Source organism: Ananas comosus, unplaced genomic scaffold (genome assembly GCF_001540865.1).
Source record: "Ananas comosus cultivar F153 unplaced genomic scaffold, ASM154086v1, whole genome shotgun sequence".
NCBI classification, from domain to species: Eukaryota; Viridiplantae; Streptophyta; class Magnoliopsida; order Poales; family Bromeliaceae; genus Ananas; species Ananas comosus.
The window spans coordinates 696-17392 of record NW_017893552.1 but is presented as its reverse complement, the minus strand read 5'-3'; the positions used below and the strand labels follow the sequence as shown (position 1 = coordinate 17392).

General features: G+C 43.8%; 1 long non-coding RNA gene across 1 annotated transcript; it reads left to right on the top strand.

Moving 5' to 3' along the window:
- The first annotated feature begins 2763 nt into the window (after nt 1–2763).
- LOC109706291 lies at nt 2764–5107 on the top strand. The gene is made up of 2 exons (XR_002215154.1): nt 2764–3107; nt 4844–5107. It is a non-coding gene; the product is annotated as an uncharacterized LOC109706291 (long non-coding RNA).
- Nucleotides 5108–16697: the final 11590 nt, after the last annotated feature.

The following is a 16697-nucleotide window of genomic DNA, read 5'->3' as shown; positions in this document are numbered from 1 at the left end:
TGTCCAAACCCGCCGTACGTCTAAAACATATAAGGCGTCTAAAATAAAGCGGTAAATAAGGCAATAAAGAGAAAGCATCTAAGTGTATCAGAGCAAGAATACTACAAAGTGCTACAACAAGAAGAAGAACATGAAGCTGAAAATCCACTAAGTAAAACATAAGGTAATACAAACGGAGTCCCACAACAAGTACTAGTCTAAATATAAGGTGGTCTCTCTATACATGGTGCAAAATCTCTCATTCTCTCTACACAAACAAAGAAGGAGTAACCACCTAAAGCAGAACGGACTCTCTCTCCGAGCTAACTACGCGACACCCTTGCCGTGATCCCGTGCCTCCGCCGGTGCCGAAGGCTCTGAAAAGAAAACATAGAAACAGGGGCATGAGAACTATTAAATAATAGTTTCAAGTGGGCAATTATTGACTTCAGTGAATGCACCACTAGGCCCAAAGGCTACAACAAAAGGGTCAGTGTATAAGCATAAGCCAAAAGCGATAAAAACAACTAGAAAAATAAACAGGATTACTACTCAACCATGATGCCTCTACTTAGCAGAATTTGCATAAGCAAGAAAGCAACTACTACAAGTATATGCACAAGAGTATCCAACATGTAAATGCAAAAATATGCAACTATCCCAATGTCCACAATGTGAATAGCAATAATGTCAATGTTTACTATTCTAGCCAATGTCCAGTTGTCAGTTTAACTATTTAAAGTTCAACTCTGATAAGACCCACTCGAAGGCTGTCTGGCATAAGACCCACCCGAAGGCTGTCTGGCTTTACTGTGCCTAATGGCCCCGTGGTAGTCACATCCCCACCCTAGGAATGAGCCTTCCCCACGGCAATCCACTTCGGCGCCCAATCCCGCACGGCGTACGTATCACGATGGCCAACTTCGGAGTGCCGGCTTGTAGGGAGCGACCCTCACAAGCATGTGCGAATGAGCACAATGGCAAGCATGCTTATAAGTCTGTCTCAAGTACTAAGTCCTCATGTCTAAAACATGGAATGTATCGAATGCCACGGAGGCCTATCACTATGTTGTCATGTCTCTAACATGGAATATAGTCGATGTCCAATGGCCCATTACTATGTCTCTATGTTGCATTTTCATAGTTTACTAGTTCCAAGTGCCCCTTTATGACAATATTGTTCAATGAGTCCAATCAGGGTATTTATGTTCATGAATTCATAATTCTACTCATTTCAAACATAGGAGACATGTTCTCAACTTGCAAGGCTAACCACCTTTCACAATGCATGTAGTCTACACATATAGCTCTACTATATAGAGTGCAAATTTTATGATACATAAGGAGTAACATATGGAAACTTGGAGTTGCGATGTCAACTTTGACCTAGAGGGTCAAAGTGAGGATTGAGCTAGTTGGACATCATCCCCGAGGGATTTGTGATGCGTTGGAATGAGTTCCAAAGAGAAATAAGTGTTTCGGCGCAAATTGGGCGCGAAACGAAATGAAAAGAGAGTAAAGAGAATTTTCGAAATTCCGACGCTAACTTTGATTAAAAGAATTAAAGTAAGGCGTAAGGATAAATTGTGGTATCTCCGAATCAATTGTGAAGTTTTGGTAAAGCCGAGGGTGTGTTTTCACAGGGTTTTGAAGAGCTCAGTGCGAAGTGGTAGTGCAAAAAGGCCATGTAATGGAATTGGAGCCGATTCTATTTCTAATTCGGCTCAAATAATGTCAAAATGAAAAGGAATTGCTTCCAAATTAAATTGGTAGCTTGGGAAGGTCCCTTGGTGTATTTTGGAAGTGTTTGGGTGAAATCGGAGCGAAAACGGAAAATTTAGAATTTTCTGTAAGGAACGGGACTGAGAAAATTAGCAGAAAATGCACAGTGTCAGAAAATTATGAAAATTGGCAGAGATGTCAGGAACATTATTATGAGGCTAGATTTGAAGTTTCAGATTTTTCTGACACCTGTAGAGAGAGAAATAGCATCTGGAAGTTATCGGATAAAGATTACAGTTCGGGACAGTTCGCAGTGACCAAACGGGGTCGAAACTGAAATGTTAAAATTTCAGTGGACTTGTTAAGTAAAAACGAACATTCCTGCCAAATTTGAGCTCAATCGGACTTTCGGAAGAGCCTACGAAAGGTATTTGATCCGAGTTACGCAACGGACTTAAGTCGAGGGGCATTATGGTCATTTATCACTAAGTTAGTGGATTTCCACTAATCTGGCAGCAGGGAGGCCTTCATTCTTATCCCCTCTGCTTCACCCTGGTTCCATACGTAGAAAGAGAGAGAAGGAGAAGAGAGAGAAGAAGAAAAGAAGAGAAAAGAGAAGCAGGAGAAGAAAAGGAAGAAGAAAAAGGTAAGAAATTTAATCTCTCTCCCTCTCTCCTTGCTATCTTTTTCCCCCTCACTCTTCTTCCCTGTCAACAGCAGCAGCAGCTCAGCTAGCTGCTGAGCAAGCAATCAGCAGCAGCAGCAAGCACTCAGTAGCAGCTTGGCAGTCAGCAGTGGTAGCTGCTGTCAGCAGCAGCTTGCGCAGCAGCCCTGCGCATCAGCAGGAGCAGCAGCAGCAGCCTCAGCTTCAGCAGCAGCTGCTGCTTCAGCAGCAGTCAGCAGCAGCTGCTTCAGCAGCTTGCGCAGGGAGTAGCAGCAGCAGCTTCAGCAGCAGGCAGGAGCAGCAGCAGCAGGAGCTTCAGCAGCAGCAGTAGCTTCAGCTGCAGAAAAGAAAGAAAGAAAGAAAAGAAAGAAAGCAAGTAAGGAAGAAAGAAAGAAAAAGAGAAAGAACGAGTTGAAAGAACTCGATGTAATTGTGAAATTGCAATTGCATTGAAAGTCGAAATTGCATTAAAGAAAGTGAAATTGCATTGAAATGGGTTTGTATTGAAAATTGACCCCAATAATGCACTTTTGCAGGATAGAAGCCCTGACATGAAATTGACCGCGTACAAACCTAATTGGGGGTAAAAGAAACGCGCTGGCGAAGTCGGTTCGGCAATCCGTCGCTCCTACGCGAAGATATCGCCAAAAGAATATTTTCGGCATCGATAGTCGCGAGCGCGGGTCGCGGTTCTCGGAAAAGTGCGAGAAGTGGATTTCTCTCATTCCAGTGCCAAAGAAAGGTGGGTTGTGCTTTACCGAAGTGATTAGGTCACTTCCATGCCAAAGTAAATCATTGTTTCATTTGACGCATATATATGAATATGATTGTCGACCTCTGAACATGAATGCTAAATGCTTATGAGTAGGCATATGAATGCGTGAATTGTGACTGCTGGAAACATAAGAATTCATATATATGAATGTGAATCCCATGCTAGGTGATGTACCAATCAGGTAATGAACAAACTAGAGGCATGTGAATATATTGAAGATCGTGTTAAAGACATATAATTGTCAATACATATAATCGTGTTAAATACACATACTTGTCGATATATGAACGTGAAAGTTTGATGCATAGTGATGTGCAATTCATATGATCGAATAAGTTGAATATAAAATGTGAAAATATATGCTAAAGCCTACATACTATATGAATGTCGCTATATGCTAAAGCCTACATAGATGCCAAGGGCAAATAAGTTGAATGTGAAATGTGAATTTATGGTATGTAAACTATGAACTTCATGTGAAATCCCTAAGAATTGGGTATAAATCGACACCTCCAATTGAGTAGAAATCTGGACGGTAACAAAGTAAATGAAAATGTGCAACTTGTAATAGATCGAGTGGCATGAACCTAGTGTTCTTGAAACAGAGGTCGGACATTAACCCAGTGTCATTGGACATAGGTCAAGTAATTAAACCTAGAGTCGAGTTCTAGGTGAAAATGATATAAAACCTAGCAAATGAACCTAGGTTATGATATATAGTAAGACTTAGTACATTTGAACTAAGTTGTGAATATTAGTGGTATAGTGACCACTAGGAAAGGATTGGTATCGACCTAGGAGGGTCGTCAACATAGGGTAAAGTGAGTAAACCCTCAAGTTGTGGAAATGGATTCCGGAATCCCAAGATCTATTATAACCTTGGTATCAAGGCTAGGGCGTGTGCGACGATTTCGCCGCCGAGATTGATACCAAGGCAGGATTGGGTGTGTGCGCAGTGTCCACCACCCGGAGGCTTGAACCATTGTTCGGCGTGTGCGACGATTTCGCCGCCAGATGGTTAAGCCAGCTTGTGGATCCTACCGCCTGTTGACTGAACCACTGTCGTGGCGTGTGCGACGATTTCGCCGCCGGGTGGCTAAGTCATTGACCTAGGCTGTTGTTGGGTGAGGTGCGACTCGTTCGCCGCCAGACAGCTAGGACAGGAGTACGGTGAGCTGTCGCCAGCTGAGGTGCATGTGAGAGTTCCTTCACCTCGAGCTAGACAGTGCGCGGACTATCCGCGATTGATTGACTCAAGACCGAGTCGGGTGGCATAGTGAGATTAAGGTAAGAGCAACCTTAAGAAAGAATTTGCCAATGAATATAGTGGGCCCAAGTTTAAGGTGTAGAACACCAAGTACAAGTACAAAGAATAAAGAGCAAAACATGAACGATAATGAAATTAGCTAATGAACGAGAATAGCTAAGAAATAAAAGAACGGCTATAAGTAAAGAATGGTTAAAGATATAAAGTAGAATCAAGTAATCTACTTACATGATTGACAGGTTTTGCATATTGCATAGCAGCGAGGCAAGGTATGGTTTTATTTATTGCTTAGTCAAATATCTATCTATCTATTTGTTGAACTAACCTACTGTTGCCTCCTTTGGACCTGGTGGGTCGAGCTCTTCCCTTGGGTGGCCGTACCCACTGGGAACTATATTTATATAGTTCTCACCCCCGTGTTGTTTTGGGGGTACAGGTTACACGTGAGCGGCGCAGCGGCGCGAGGACAGGGCGTAGCTCCGTAGATAGCGCCCTACCACCGAGACCAGTGATAGAAGTACCCTGAAGAGGTCCAGCTCAGAGTTCCAATTGGAAAGAAACAAATTTGTAGTAATTTGTATAAGTTTTGTAATAACTTAAAGGCACATTTGGTTATGTAAATGTAAACTATTGTAAATGTCTAAAGAATCTGTGAGTTGAATGCTTGTAATAGCATAGTTAGCATTTTATGTTTTTGATACTTATGCAATCTACATACTTGCTATAGTTCCTGCATGGAACCTCTTGTATTGCATTGTTTAGATTGTTGACGCCTAGAACGTACAGGGGAGGCTCTGTCCGTTCGGCGGTCTGTCGGCGTGCCCGAATCCGACCAAATAGGCGGAGCTCGGGGCGTGACAGATTAAATGGTATCAGAGCATAAAAGAGCATAAAAGAGAATAATAGAAACGGTTTAGATGGACCTAGGAGACCTAGGATAGTAAACCGTAAGGACTTATGCTCGTGAGAGACGAGGACTTGTGACGTGTGGCGAAAGGTAAATCGATTGGGTCAAGTTTGGTAAACCTCTAAAAAGGAGATTAGAGGTAGACTCGAGGTGTGGTTTATTCTCAACCAAGGATGTTCATGTTGGCGCGCGACAACATGAAACCGAGTGATGAGAATAAACGGCCTTGCGTGACTTTCGCCCGATTAGAGTCGCTATTAATTGTTTCGTATTCGGCCCAGAGGGTTGAGGACTGACCGAGTTGTCGTGTCGTGTTTCAGGAAACGATGGCACCGCGTAGGCGATCTTCGGCTAGATCGGCGCGGGAGGGGACAAGTGGTGTCCCTGAGCAGAACGAGGCGAGCGGAGACTTGGAGCTTCGCGATCAGTTGGCCACACTCGTAGGAGTGGTCAGGCAACAAACGGATGTGGTGCAGCGTCAGCAGGAGGCTGCTCTGCGTCAGGAAGAGCAGATAAAGAGACTGCAGGAGACGGTGGATCAGTTGGTGACCACACCCGTTTCGGTTCGTCATGTACAGCCGGGAGTTGCGGCAGAGGCATTTCCGTCGGAGTCGGGTGATCCGACTGCTGTTAGTTCAGAGGTGGAAGCAGAAAGAGAGCGAGCTTTGGCGGCCCTCATGTCGTTCAAGAAGTTTGATCCGCCTACTTTTGATGGGGAGGACACAGATCCATGGACTGTGGAGTCGTGGATTGACTCCATAGAGTCTATTTTCGAGGACTTGTACACAGTGGAGCGGGACAAGGTGCGCCTAGCCGTGCATTGTCTGCAACGATCAGTGAAGACGTGGTGGAAAGGCATCAAGCAGAATCGATCGCCTAGTCTTCCTCCTATGACTTGGCAAGAGTTTCGGGAAGTAATAACTTCAGTTTATTTCCCCGATAGTGAAAAGAGGAAGCTTCGGGACAGGTTTCAGAATTTGCGGCAGGGAGATCGCTCTGTAAGAGAATACGAGCGGGAATTTTCCCGTCTCGTGAATTGGGTTCCAGGTGTGGTACAAGATGACAAGGATCGAGCTGATTGTTTTGTACGAGGACTTCAGCCTGATATTTTTAAGGCAGTGCATAATCTGAAGTTGCAAACCTTTGCTGAAGTTTTGGATCGGGCCTTGTGGATAGAACAAGGCAATGCATCTGTGCGGGAGGAGCGCGAGTCTTATTACAAGGAAAAAGGGAAAGGACGGCCAGCAAGTGGGGACGATGGTCAGTCAAGTTCTCAGCAAACCTCAAAGTATTCGCGCTCGCGATCTCGAGCTCCGGGAACATATAGCATTCGATCCTCAGCACGATGTGTTGTTTGTGGGGGTCCTCACTACCCACAGCAGTGTGAGCAGCGAGAAGGCAAGTGCTTCAGATGTGGACAGCTAGGTCATGCGCGGGATGAGTGTCCACAGGGTGATAGTCGAGCCGGACGCTAACGACGGCATTTTCCTCTCCGGGACAGCTTGCAGGTGTGCTACCTCCGGCATGGTCTGGAGAGCGAATGAGGATAAGGCAATCCAGGGGTTCGCGGCGAACGGCAAGTGGCCGTGGATAGGCGTTCCATGTGGAGGAACCTGCTGCGACAGTTGGCACTGTGACAGGTATGAATTAATTAAAGCAATCATACTTTCTGCATTATGTACATTTAGTGCATAACATGCATTACTTCGTACCTGCTTGTGTTTGTTTGTGGGTGGAAGTGTAGTACCTGTTGAAGTAGGTAGAGAATTTGAAGGCACTAGCAAAGCGCTGGTGACAGTGTGGGAATAGTGGTAGTAGCTGACCAACTCTCAAAACTNGGCGAACGACAAGTGGCCGTGGATAGGCGTTCCATGTGGAGGAACCTGCTGCGACTGTTGGCGCTGTGACAGGTATGAGTTAATTAAAGCAATCATACTTTCTGCATCATGTACATTTAGTGCATAACATGCATTACTTCGTACCTGCTTGTGTTTGTTTGTGAGTGGAAGTGTAGTACCTGTTGAAGCAGGTAGAGAATTTGAAGGCACTAGCAAAGCGCTGGTGCTAGTGTGGTAATAATGGTAGTGGCTGACCAACTCTCAAACTAATGCGAGTTGCTGATTGCGAGAGTCAAGTCGCGATGTTCGTGAAACTCTTGTGAGACCGAGCATTTTAGAGGTTGTTCCGGTAGATCGGACAGTGAAAATGGAATCACTGTTGCGTCTGGTACGTGCACTTGGACCTAGCAATACCTCGAATTGAGGTAAGTAGGTCGTGCTCGTGTAGTCGATATGCATAGGCAAGAGTTGCCTAATGCTGGACTTAGTATGACGCGCGATAGAGTTGTATGGAGCGCTCGAGCATAGATGCTCGTACTGTGCGGAGTTGATTCAACCGTAAGTGTGTTGGCAGTAGCACTGGAGCGTTGCTAAGTGTGAAGCGTGCCAAGGATCACTCGTAGGGCTGGTAGCTCGCACTAGGTGCTTAGGAGCTGATAGTGGTACGTGTGCTCGGTAGAGCGTGTCGTGTGAGACGACGGTTGCGAGTGTTGCTTGTGGACAATCCGTGCCTGGACCACTTGTGAATTGCAAAGCCTGGAGCCCTTTGGGCAGACGTAGTAGCTGTGTGTGACAGCGGCCCGACACCTGTGTGGTTAGGGCAGAGGTTTGATCAGGACGGTAGTCCGAGCAGGAATCGATAACGTGGTAGGCCATGTAGTGGATCATGTGATTAGTAATACGCTGGAAGCGTAGATTGACATAACACTAAGATGTGTAGTGGTTTAGAGAGTTGAATGGCTCCTAGTTAGAGTAGTTGTGTGAGGTCTTAAATGAGGACTTCACTTCATAGTGATTGGGTCCACGCTTGCGACCAAGAGACATCGGGTGATATCGTAGTTGAGTTAGGCAGTAGGCCTACACCGAATCAGTAAATTATGAACCGAACTGCGGTAATTGAGACGGATGGTTTAACCGGGTGCACTAGAAGTGAGAGTTGCTAAGTTAATCGCTGATGACGAGTTGATATTGGAGACATGAACGAAGAGTTCATAGAGACTGATTAGGAGAAATCAATATAGCATGGGGGAAGTCGAGAAACTTTGGAATGGTGTTGGAATTTATCTCCATCCGTTAAGCAATGAGGAGTAATATATATCTAAGTTTCGCGGACGAAACTTTTGTTAACGGGGGGAAGTTGTAATATATGGTATCTTGGAGTTGCGATGTCAACTTTGCTCTAGGGGATTAAAGTAAGGCTTGAGCTAGTTGGACATCATCCTTGAGTGATTTTGGATGCGTGGGAATGAATTCCGGTGATAAATGAGTGTTTCGGCGCAAGTTGGACGCGAAACAAAATGTAAAAGGAAATTGTCGGATTATAAGACTCATGTTGAGCAAAGTGAGCAAAATAAGGAATGAATGTAAAGTGTGGTATTCCCAAATTAAATTGGAGGTTTGGGAATCATTAACCATGAGTTGGGAAGTATTTGGAGAGATTCGGAGTGAAGTGGAAGTGAAAAAGGGCCTCCAATTGTGCTGCTGCTATGCAAAGTATTGGAGCTTGATTGTGTTGTAAATCTTGCTCTCGTTGGTTACAATGATGCCAAAATGAAAATGAATTGCCTCCGAACTAAATTAGTAGCTTTGGGATGTTATTTGGCATGTATTGGAAGTGTTTAGAGGAATTTGGGATGAAGTGGCCGCGTGAAACAAGCTTCGAGAGAAGCTGCTGCCATATAAGGTTGTTGGAGCTTGATTATGTTGTTGATCGTACTCACATTGGTCAAGATGATGCTAAAATAAAAATTAATTGCTTCCAAATTAAATTGGCAGCTTGTAGAGGTGTATTAGTATAATTTGGAAGTGATTAGAAGGGTTCGAAGCGAACTAGACGCGCAAAAAGATCTAAATTTGCTGCTGCCAGGCTGAGGTTTAGTGCAGGGACTGAACTGCGAACCTGCAGGGACTGAATTGTGAATCTGCAGGGACTGAATTGAGAACTGCTGGACTGCAATGCAGTTTCACAATTTTGAGGGAGTAAGCAGCAGTTTGTTGAACTTATCTCTTCACCCCAGCTGATAGATACGTGTAGGGTCTTCTCTCTCTCTTTTCTCTTTATTTTTTTCCTCTCTTTTCCTTCTCTCTCTAAACCATACAAGAGGGCTGTGGGGGGGACTCTTGAAAGGATTTGGAGAAAAGAAAGGTGGAGTTTGTGTTGGCTGTGAGGAAGATCAGAGCAGAGAAGAATTTTCCTTCCTTCTCTTTCGTCCTCTTTTTCTTCTCCTCCACCACGTTTATTCTCTCTTCTTCTTTCTTCTCTCTTTAAGCCACATGCAGAGGGTTAATGGAGAAGTGATGGAGTGATGTTATGCTGCGAAAAACTGCAGCAGCGGGGAAGAAAGCTCCGCGGAGAGCGAGTTTTGAGTTGGAGCTTCAAAATCTGAGGTAAATAATTGCTATCTCCTTATTAGAGGTGATGATATTGACCCTATATCTGATTTAGTATGGTTTCTAGGTTGTTAGAACCTCTAATGTCATGAGGAAATTGTGGGGAAGCTTAGTGATGCATGCTAGCAGCATATGTGAGTTGGGTTAAAGGTGAAGTGCGTAGAAGTGTGAAGATGACAGGACTAAAACCAGCTCTTATGCAGGTTTTAAGTAGGGATTGATGTCAAGTTCTTCAATTCCCTAATGGTAGGTTGTGGGGTGTTAAGATTGAATCTCCACATGTGTGTGAGTAAGCTGAATTCAGTTTATTAAAGCTGAATTCCCACCTATGCTGGCAGCATGAATCCATAAAGCTGTTTTGTTGTTAGTCCAAGAAAGTAGGCCTATGGATGTCCTGTATGTGAACCTGACAAGAGGAAAATGAGTTAAGGCAAGGGATTATAGGTTTCTAATGGCTGAAATTGCCATGGAAACCTAGAGAAAAGCTAAGGTTTACATAGAAACGGTTAAATGGAAACCTAAGCTCGATAATGCGCTTTTGCAGGATTAAAGTCCTAACTTGAAATTGACCGCGTACAAACCTAATTGAGGGTAAAAGAAACTCGTTGGCGAAGTCGGTTCGGCAATCCGTCGATCCTACGCAAAGATAGCGCCAAAAGGACATTTTCGGCTACAATTGTCGCGAGCGCGGAATCGCAATTCTCGGGAAAGTGTGGAAAGTGGATTTCTCACATCCAGGTATCAAATAAAGGTGGGTTGTGTTTACCGAAGTGATTAGGTCACTTCCATGCCAAAGAAAAATATGGTTTCCTTGACGCATATATGAATATGATTGTCGAAATGCGAACATAAATGCTAGACGCATATGAGTACGCATATATGATTGTTGACATAAGATGGTTGATGCTAGATGATTTATAATGCTTATTATATGAACATGAATGCTAGATGCATATGAATATAATTGTCGAAATGCGAACATAAATGCTAGAGCATAGATAATTGTTGATACGTGAAAGTTAGTATTAAAGAAAGTTCGTGTTAAATGTTTATGAAAGTGAATGTTCGATGCCTATGTCTAAACATATATGAAAATGAATGTACTATAGTTCAGGTTGTATGAATATCGATGCTTCTAGTTGATTAGAAACCTCGATGGTAACAAGATAAATGAGAATTTATGAATATGTAAACTGTGGACCTAGAAAAGAATATCTAGGAAGACATATATATATCGAGTGGCGTGAACCTAAGTTATTGAACCTAGGTTGGACATTGTATAGATCGAGTGGCATGAACCTAATGTTATTAAACATAGGTTGAATATGAAATGAACCTAATGTTATTAAACATAGGTTGAATATGAAATGAACCTAGTGTTATTAAACATAGGTTAAATAAGAATGATGTTAAACCTAATGTAAAGAACATAGGTTGTGAAATGAAAAGTGCTTAACATAGAGTCAAGTGAACCTAGGTTGGAAAGAATGATGGTTCTAGGGATAATAAACCTGGGCTAAGAATATAAAAGAATCGAACCTAAAGTGTTAAATTAGGTCGAGTAAAGACTTGGACCTAGATAGGTCGATTCCATAGGGATAAAACTAACCCTCGAGTAATGTGAAATGGATTCTGGAATCTCAAAGCTTGTTGATGCACCCAAAGGGGTGTCGGGTGTGTGCGACGATTTCGCCGCCCAAGGGCTAAAGAACCATTGTCGTGGCGTGTGCGACGATTTCGCCGCCGGATGGTTAGCCAGTTTATGGATCCTACCGCCTGTTGACTGAACCACTGTCGTGGCGTTGTGCGACGATTTCGCCGCCGGGTGGCTAAGTCATTTACCTAGGCCGTTGTTGGGTGAGGTGCGATTGTTCGCCACCAGACGGCTAGGACAGGAGTACGGTGAGCTGTTGCCAGCTGAGGTGCATGTGAGAGTTCCTTCACCTCGAGCTAGACAGTGCGCGGACTATCCGCGATTGATTGACTCAAGACCGAGTCGGGTGGCTAGATGACTAAGGTAAAGTAACCTTAGGAAAGAATCGCCAGTGAGCACAATATGATAAAGAATAAGAATAAAGATAGCTAATGAACGTAAATAGCTAATAAAGAACGGCTACAAGTAAAGAATGGTTAAAGATATAAAGTAGGNAATAGACAGAGGAGCTACGCCGACCGACGGCGGCGAGACTTGGAATTCCAAGTTGGAGACCATGTATTCTTGAAGGTCTCGCCGACTAGAGGGATCAGGAGATTTGGGATTCGGGGTAAGCTGAGCCCCAGGTTTATTGGACCGTATGAGATCTTGGAGCATGTAGGTCCGGTGGAGTATAGACTTGCTCTACCACCAAACCTATCGGGCGTGCACAACGTCTTTTATGTATCGGTCCTTCAGAAGTACATCTTCGACGCGACTCATGTATTGGATGCTACACCTTTGGAGTTGTGGGACGACTTGAGCTTTGAGGAGCAACCCGTGAGGATCTTGGCTCGCGAGGTGCGGAAGCTTCGGAATCGGGAAATTCCGTATGTGAAGGTTCTTTGGAGCAACCACTGGGAGCGGGAGGCCACATGGGAGCTTGAGAGTGCTTTACATGAGCGCTATCCCCATCTTTTTCAGATGGAGTCTTAAGGTATGGTGTTTGCTTTCGAGTTTCGCGGACGAAACTCCTTTTTAGGAGGGGTGAATATAACACACTGGACCTTTGCAAATTGCGAGGTTCGAGTGTCCGAGCTGTGTTCTGAGTTTTTTCAGATTATTCTGGCAGGTCGATGACTGTGTTCCGAGATTTTGCGGTTTAAAGCCCTGCACCAAAACCCGAAAAAATGGAATTTGGCCAACTTTCGGGTAGCCATCTGGAGGTCTTGTACCGGTACAAGGTTGATGTTGTATCGGTACAAGGTTGATGGTTGTACCGGTACAGCCACCGGCTTGTATCGCTACAGAGCCGCTAAACCCCCCCAACCCGAGCCTTGGGTTGAGATTTTTCGTGGGGCTTGTACCGGTACAACGGCCCGTGTACCGGTACAAGAGGGCATTTTTCGTGCAGTCTGGACTGAATGGGTGTTTTTGCTTTTGTAGCTCTTCTATTAGAACCCCATGCCCCTAGGGCTGTTCCTTGAGCTTGGAACAGCAGGGAGAGAGGTAAGGGACCCTTCCACACCTTCCCATTCCCTTCTCTTTGATTTTTGCTTTGGTTTTTAGTGGCTTGATCCTCTCTTTTGCTCTTTGGTGCCATTTCCACCTTGGTAGAGACTTGGAGCTTGGACTTGGAGCTTGTTTTGGGGAAGATCTTTGAAGTTTGAGGACCTTGAGCTTGGATTGAAGCTTCTTAGATGTTGGTAGCCCTTTCTCTCCATCTAGACTTTGGATTTGAAGTTTTCTTTGAGATGAAACCCTAAATTGTAAACTTAGGGTTGTTTTTGGGCGTTTTTGATTTAGGGCTCTTGAGGCTCAATCTCTTGGATTAGAACCTTCCTCTAGGTTGGGTTGGGAGGGTTCTACCTATCATTTGGGGCTTGAGAGGAGATTATTGCTCTAGAGGTGAGTTGGACCCTTTTTGCTAGATGGTTAATGTTTGAGCTATAGACTCTTCGTTTCGTTTGGGTAACCCTACTTTTGATGCTTCTAGGGTACTAGGAAGCTCGTGGACCACTTCGTTCGGCGAAACAAAGAAGTCGATTTTGGTGGGTTTGACTTCGTAGAAACGAGGCAAAATGGCCCTATACTCTCTGTACTTGTTGTAAAATATTTTTAAATGCATTTCTATGCTAAATGAAATTTATGTGAATTTTAGAACACTTAAAATGCATGCTTTATGTGTAAATTAAATTTCACTCTATATAGTAGAGCAATCAGGGTTATTCTCATGCATGTGAGGAGTGTTCGTGTGGACGAATGGGATTCTCGTCGAGTATGCTAAATTAGCTCACATTTGTATAATTGGAAACATTATACTAGGCTTTGACTTAGTAGCATAAAGTGACATCAAGGGGCACTTGAAACTAGTAGACTATGAAACTGCAACATAGAGACATAATGTTAGGCCATCGTACATCTGCTATACATTCCATGTTAGAGACATGATGACATAGAGATAGGCCATTGGGACAATCGATACATTCCATGTTTTTGGACATGAGGACTTGGTACTTGTGACAGGACGTATGACTACTTGCCATTGTGCTCATTCGCACATGCTTGTGAGGGTCGCTCCCTACAAGCCGGCACTCCGGAGATAGCCATCGCGATTCATATTCGCCGTGCGGGATTGGGCGCCGAAGTGGATTGCCGTGGGCCAGGCTCATTCCTAGGGTGGGGGTGATGACTACCACGGGGCCATTAGGCTCGGCATCGGCCAGACAGCCTACGGGTGGGTCTCAGGGCCATAGACAGCCTTCGGGTGGGTCTCTCCAAAATTGACTTTGAGTATTCACTATGACATGTGGACAGATGATGACTTAGTACATTGACTAGAATAGTAAACAATGACATCTTTACTATTTGCTTGAGGACATCGTATTGGTTGCATACTTATGCTTATTCATGTTATACACATCCATGTACATTCATGTTATAGTTGCTTTATTACTTATGCAAATCATGCTAAATAGAGACATTATGCTATAATGAGTCACATTTTACTTACCTTTTGCTTTACTACATTTTTGTCACTGACCTCCTCTTTATAGCTTTTGGGCCTTGTGGCGCAGTTCATTGAAGTCAATAATTGCCCACTGAGAACTATTTTTAATAGTTCTCACGCCCTCTTTTTCGTGGTTTCTTTCAGAGCCTTCGGCACCGACGGAGGCGCGGTATCGTGGCAAGGAGATCGCATAGCTAGCTAGCGACGAGCGGTTCTTTGCCTAGGTGGTTTACTCTTTCTTTTTGTAGTTGAGAGAGTGAGAGATTTTGTATCCATGTATAGAGACCACCTATGTATTTACTTTCAGCACTTGTTTTTGGGATTTCCTTTGTACTACTTTATGTTTTTATCAGTGGATTTCAGCTTTACATTCCTTTCTCTATTGTAGAACTTAGTCTTCTAGCATGCTCTGATACTCCTAAATGTCTTTTATTATTGCTTACTTTATCGTTGTTTTTAGACGCCTTATATGTTTTAGACGTATGGCGGGTCTGGGCACGTGCCGGGCGAGCTTCCGCTGGGTCCCGGGGCATGACAAACTATCAAAACTGCATTGATACTATCATCAAACATCCAATTTCAACAAAGTTCTCGCCTTGTATAAGGCTATGGCTTAAACCCCTATTTTGGTTCAGGTTAATATACCAAATTTAACCTCTAAAAGCTCCCAAATGTCAGCCGAGAATAGTCCGATGATCTGTCGCAAACCTGCTGCGAACTATCACTAAAACAGCATCAATACTCTTGTACTACTATATAGTATAGTTGGAATCTTACTTAATCAGATTTCCAACTAGAAATTTTACTCACCACTGGCTAAAACACCTTCCAAACCAACTCCCAGGGTCTCAATCTCAGCTCCAAGTGGTATTTATAGTTGTTGTCCACAATAAATCCAAAATCAGCACTACTATTCACTACTAAACCTTGTGTAGCATCAAAATAGAGTAATTAGTTAGTTAATTACCTTTACCAAACCTCAATTCTGCTCTTCCTTGTACCAAAGTAGAGGAATTACAGCAAAGTGGCCCTCCTCGAGATGCTGAAACTTTCCTCAACCTCGGCTGAGAGCAAGGGATCAAAAACACTCAAATTCCTATACTACTACTCGAACTAGGGGAAGAATTGAGTTACTTACCCTTCCACAGCCCTCTCTCAGCTATTCCTTGTAAGATACTTGAAAAACACTATCAAAACACCTCCCCCTCAACTCCAGAAGCTATCCTTCAAAGCTCCAAACCAGTTGGCATCAAGTAGGAGAAGAATTTTTTTAGCTCAATCCATGGATTCATGGTAGAGAGAGAGAAACCCTAGAGAGAGAAAGTGAGAGAAGGTATAAACCCTTATCTCTAAGCTCTAGCATCCCTATCCAGCTGCTAGGGGTCGAGCTGGGCTTTAGAGATAAGGCTGGAGTGAGAAAAGACTAAAAAACCCTGGCTGCCACGCAGCTGCTACTGCTGATGCTCGTTGTACCGGTACAGCATCAACCTTTTACCGGTACAACAATGTAGAATGCGCAATTAAGTAGTAGCAATGCACTTTCTCGCTTTCGGCTTTCAGATCACTCTCATAATTGTCCACCAACCTTTCTAAACCCTTTAGAAAATGTAGGATGGTTCCAATTATCACCCCCACACTCGAACTTCGTAATTTGCTAAAGTTCAGTGTACTACATTCACCCCTCCTAAAAAAGAGTTTCGTTCGAGAAATGAAAGAAAATATTACCATGAGTACTCTTAAGAAAAGATAAGGATAGTGCTCTTGCATTGCACTTTCCAACTCCTAGGTTGCTTCGCGTTCATCATGATTGTTGTCACGCCCTCGCCCCGAAACCCCTACTAATTTGGCACGGTTCGGACATGGCGAACGGACACCGAATAGGCAGCAACTCTCCTGCCCGCCCAAGGCTCACAACCTGATCATGTACAAGAATTTACCAAGAAAAATTAAATTCGTACATACACGATCAACAGGACACAAATAGTGCCAACAACGAAGAGCAAGTAATCCACAAGATACACAAGTGAAATAAAGAGAGAACTACTAACTATTACATCACATTTGCATTCTTTATACAATTACATTTTCTTTCCCAAAATGAATACATGCTCATCAAGTACATAGCTCTCCAAAGTCCTCACCTACATAAATCTCTCTCAAATACATAGGTGTGCTAATGCAAAAGGAAAGCTATTACTCTACCAATAATCCTCACTTGTCGGGCGCGATACCCTTGCCGTGGTCCTCGCCCGGCAAACCTGTATCTAGCCCTGGAAATAAAGTGGGGTGAGA